This window comes from Elephantulus edwardii, unplaced genomic scaffold, assembly GCF_000299155.1.
Source record: "Elephantulus edwardii isolate Elephantulus edwardi_28Jun2011 unplaced genomic scaffold, EleEdw1.0 scaffold00093, whole genome shotgun sequence".
Lineage (NCBI taxonomy): Eukaryota > Metazoa > Chordata > Mammalia > Macroscelidea > Macroscelididae > Elephantulus > Elephantulus edwardii.
Genome location: NW_006399843.1, coordinates 5,204,689 through 5,210,210, shown reverse-complemented (window position 1 = coordinate 5,210,210; position 5,522 = coordinate 5,204,689). Strand labels below are relative to the sequence as shown.

Below are 5,522 nucleotides of genomic sequence, written 5' to 3'. Positions count from 1 at the left end.
TAAATGGGTTGGGAAATTATGGTACATTCACACCATGCAATATGACACAGTACACAGGAGCAATGATTTTGTAAATTATTACCTAACTTGGGAGGGACTGGACAGCATTATGCTGAGTGAACTAATTCAGTCCCACAAGGACAAATATTGTTAAAACCATCATTGTAGAATGAGTATAAGGATCTGGGGTGGAGGAGGGTGGAAGCAGAGGGATGAGGATGTGCAGGGGGTGAGGAGAATTAATCATGGAGTTGTACAATTTGAAAGGTGAGGGGGTGAGGGAAACTGGAAGAATCTGTTCTGGAAAACAATGTATTTGAATTTTGTAAATAAAGTAGTATAACGATTGAAAAAAATTTAAAAAGTTGAAAATTGAAATACCACTCGACCTATTAATCCCCGTACTGAGAATATACCCTAAAGAAACTAAAGCCTTTCCCTCTTCTGATTCAGGTTTGTTCTACAGTGACCCAGGAGAAGATGGCTGGCCCAGGAATGACCAGGCTTTCCCACCAGATGCGGTAGTGCGTCTGTGGTCAGGCCATTTTCCAAACTTGTGAGGCTAACTGTTCAGATAGACAGTGTTGAAGGCCACTATGCCACTGCTCTTTATTCTGCTGCATCCAAACAGACTAAACTGGATCAAGTAGAAAAGGAGTTACTGAGAGTAGCACAACTCCTGAAGGATCCCAAAGTGGCTCTTGCTATTCTGAATCTATTAAGTTGAGAAGCCTAAATGACATCACAGCAAAAGAGAGGTTTACTCTGCTCACATCCATCCTGATCAATCTACTTGCCTAGAATGGTTGCTTGAACCATACCACTGGAGTCATCTCAGCCTTTCCCACCATCATGACTGTCCACCATGGAAGAGTTCCTTGCACAGTTACCACTGCGCCTCTCTATGACAGCGCCTCTCTCTCTGAATTAAAAACAGTCCTGAAAAGCTTCCTAAATCAAGGCCAAGTGTTGAACTTGGAGGTTAAGACTGACCCATCAATCATGGGTGAAATGATTGTCTGTATTGGAGAGACATATATTGACATGTCTGCAAAATCCAAGATCCAGAAGCTGAGGGGGGCCATACGGGAGGTTATGTGAAAATGTTCGTGTTCCATCCTGAGTACCTAAGCCTGGAACATCAATAAAATGTTGACCTGATGACTTGTAAAGTCAGGGAAAAAAAAAAAAAAGAAACCAAAGCCATGACTCAAAGATATGTATGGACACTCATATTTATTACTACATTATTCACAATAGTAAAGAGATGGAAGCAATCAAATGTCCATTAATAAATGAAGAGCTAGAAAAACTATGGTGCGTTCACATAATTCTTCTAAGTGGAATAGCACTGCATTGCTGTACAGAGGTGACTTGTGTTTGCTGTGATGCTAAATTCTGTGACCCTGATGTACCAAATGTGATTGATAATGGTTACCCATGGTGGACAGTGTTTGATGGAGCTTCCCGATTAAAACAAGCTTGAATGCAGGAGTGGCACCCACTTCCAAAATGGCTTGCTCTGGAAACTCTATGAACAGTGCTCAGATCTTTCGTTCATAGGGTTGTTATGAGTTGTCTATGATTCAATGACACTTAACAACATTAACAACAACATACAGAGAGCTATGCTGGCCTAGTAGACAGTTGTGAACTGACTGGAAGAGATCCATATTTTTTTCTATTCCAAAAAAAAAGGTGACCTGACAGAGTATGGCAATTATTAAACAATATCATTAATATCACATGTAAGCAAAATTCTGTAAAAATTATCCAGAATACTGGAACAGCACATCAATGGAGAATTGCCAGAAGTGCAGGCTTTGTTTAGAAGAGGCTGTGGTACTAAGGATATTATAGCTAATGTTAGATGGATCTTAGATGAAAGCAGAGAATACCAGAGGAATATCTATCTGTGTCTCATTGGCTTTGTAAAGGCGTTTGACTCTGTGGATCAGAACAAACTGTGGCTGACTCTGAGAAGAATGGGAATCCCAGAACACTCAGTTGTACTTACACAAAACCTATACTTGGACCAGGAGGCAGTCATCAGAGCAGAGCAAGGAAATATTGCATGGCTCAAAATCAGGTACACCAGGGACGTGTCCTATCTCCATATTTTTATAATTTATATGCAGAACAGATCATCTGGGAGGCTAGCCTCTATGAGGATTAATGTGGCATCAGGATTGAAGGAAGATTCATCGACAACCTGCATTATGAAAATGACACAACCTTGCTTGCTGAAACTGAGGAGGACCTGAAGCACTTGCTTCAGGAAGGTCAAGGACTGCAGCCTTAAACATGGATTGAAGCTCGACATCAAGAAAACAAAATATTTTTATCATTGGTTCAACTGGCAGCATCATGATGGATGGCGAAGAGACTGAGATTGTTAACAGCTTCAGTTTGTTTGTTTCCACAATCAACACTCCTGGTACCAGCAGCTAGGAAATCAAAAGACATATTGCACTGGGAAAGTCTGTTGTCAGGGACCTCTCAAGAGTCCTGAAGAGCAATGATGTCAGTCTGGAGACTGATCCAGACCATGATCTTCTCAAGTGCTTGCTATGTGTCAGAAAGCTGGACAATGACTAGGGATGATAAAGGTAGAATTGATGCCTTTGAGCTGTGGTGCTGGAAAAGAGTATTCAATATACCATGGACTGCTAAGAAAATGAACAGGTTCTTCTCAGAGAGGGTGAAACAAGGTTGTTCCTTGAAGGCAAGAATTCTGAAGTTTCATCTGACATACTTTGGGCATGTTGCAAGGAGTGACCAGTCCTTGGAGAGGGATATCAGGCTTGGGCATGTGAAGGGACAGCGAAAGAAAGAAAGACCCTTGGTGAGATAGATTGATTCAGTGACAGGAATAGTGGTGGTAGGTATGTCAGAGACAATGGGGTTGACTCGACGGCACATAGCAACAACAATTCTTTTATTGTGTTTATCATTATCAACACTTTTGAAGAAACTGACATGGATTATATCTGAATGGAGGTGCTCTTATAGTTATGAGCTACTGTGGAGTTGATTAAGACTGCTCACGTGTGCGGAAGAGAACTACTTCATGGGGTTTTCCAGGTGGTGACCTTTCAGGTAGATCACAAGTCCTGTCATCCAAGATGTCGTTGGGTGATTCAAGTGACTAACCTCTCAGTTACAAGCTCCTTGGAGGCAAGAATGCAGACACTTTGCCTTACATATGATGGGCATCCTCTTATGTTAGGAGGAGCTATTTCTTGGGAAAGGACAGAATACTTGGAAAGGTGGAGAGTCAGCGAAAGTGAGGAAGACTTTCAAGAGCTGAACTGATACAGTGCTGACAGCAATGTGTTTGACTGTGTCAGAGATGCTGAGGACAGCACAGAACAGGCCAGGGTTCAGATCTGTTGTTTATGGGTTGCTATGATTTGTATGAGATTGAAATTGTTGATAATTTCCACTTTCTTGATTCCATAATCAACATTCTTGGTACCAGCAGTCAGGAAATTAAAAGATGAATTGCACTGGGAAAGTCTGCTGTCAGAGACCTCTCTCGAGTGCTGAAGAGTATCAATGTCAGTCTGGAGAGTAAGGGACACCTGATTCATGCCATGGTCTTTGCAATTACTTGCTATGCATCTGAGAACTGAATAATAACTAAGAATGATAGAAGAAGGATCAATGCCTTTGAGTGGTGGTGCTGAAAAAGAGTGTTAAAAATACCATGGGCTGCTGGGAGAGCAAAGAGGTCTGTCTTGGAGAGGGTGAAACCAAGCTGCTCCCTGGAGATAAGGATTTTAAAGCTTCATCTCATATCCTTTGGATACATGGCCAGGAGGGACCACTCTTTGGAATGGGACATCATACTTGAAAGGGTGGAGGGACAGGGTAGGAGAGGAAGACCCTGGATGAGATAGATTGACTCAGTGACTAGAGAATTGGGATCAGGTCTGTTGGAGACAAACAGATTGTAGCAGGATAGGACAGGTTCAGAGCTAATGTACATAAGGTCGCTATGAATCACAGATGACTTGATGGCACATAACAACATGAGTTATATTTGATTCAGTGGCACATTGACAGCAACAAGTTACTATCAGAATGGTGGATGGGTTGCGTGTTGGTTTTCTCCTGAGCATCTCCTCTCTACTCTGTACTCAGTGATGCAGAGATTTGAAACTAATTACTGTGGGAGTATTTATACTATAGACATGGGCACACACTGAAAAATCAAGGCTTTTGAGGAGGTGTGGACAGGTGGCGTAATTATCTAGAGTAGTGTTATTGTCTAGATCTAAAAAGGGACAGAGAAAATGTTAATAATTGAAGATAACTAAAAACATATGTCTACCCTAAAGAAACCAGAACTACCACTCAAGCAGATACATATACATTCATATTTATTGCTGCTTTATTCACAATAGCAAAGAGTAGGAAACAACCCAAGTGTCCATCAACAAACAAATGGATAGAGAAGCTGTGGTATATTCACACCATGGAATATTATGCAGCGCTGAAAAACAAAGGACTCGTGAAATACTATACAAAATGGGTGACCATGGAGGACATTATGGTGAATGAAATATCTCAGTCACAAAAAGACAAATGCTGCAAAAGAGGGGATAAATAATGTACACAACATTGAAATAGATGATAAAAATAACTATAAAAGGAGTATATTATTAGGTATTATTGACATGACAAGAGTCCAGGAAAAAAGCTGCATAGGAAAGTGGGGTGGGGGGACAACTGTATAACAAAGAAAGAAATTTTTCCAAAGAAAAAAGCAAAAGGGGGAGAAGCAGGGAAGAAAATGTGCAACAATGAATGAATAGAAGTCCAAGTTCTTTATAAACTTTCATTAAAATCTAAAACAAAGAAAATAAAAAAGCGCTAGGTGAGAAAACAAAACATGTCCCATATTTAACAATCAGTTGATATATTTGTTAAGTCTCTTTTAATTGCTTTTTGCTTTAACCTCTTTCTTTTGCTATGGATTTGTGGAAATAAAATAATTTGATCAGTAATAAAAAAAAATGTCTTTAACAGTTACATCATGAATAGATCCAAGATTGAGAACATTTTCTTCCAGTATTGGAAATATATCATATAATTCAGTAATAAATTTTTTTTATGTCACTGATAAGTGCATGAAGTTTTGACATATGTCTTTATTGCTTTACTTTCATCTTATTTGTTACCATAACACAAACATCAAACATTCATGTTGGAACTAATCTAATTCATCAAACATAACCACAGATTGAGTAGAGATAGGAGTTTGGAAGAAACCAGTAAATGCATTCTGTATTAATTAATTGGTCATATGTAATTTGCAAAAAAGATTTTTCTGTATTTTATTATGTGAACTATGTACATTGCATTCTTTCTTTCAGTAAAATGGATAATAAACATAGACAGGAATACATTTTGTTTTCTGCAAAGATGATTGTTAATATTTTATCAATACATGAATATCTATAGTTTAAATTATGATACAAAACACTTCTGACACATCAATACTAAGAAATGTTCTT

The 5,522-nt window shown here is 39.1% G+C and overlaps 1 pseudogene; it reads left to right on the top strand.

Annotated features, from left to right (window-relative positions):
- Positions 1-480: 480 nt before the first annotated feature.
- On the top strand, positions 481-1,101 carry LOC102843148 (annotated as a pseudogene).
- The last annotated feature ends 4,421 nt before the right edge of the window (positions 1,102-5,522 follow it).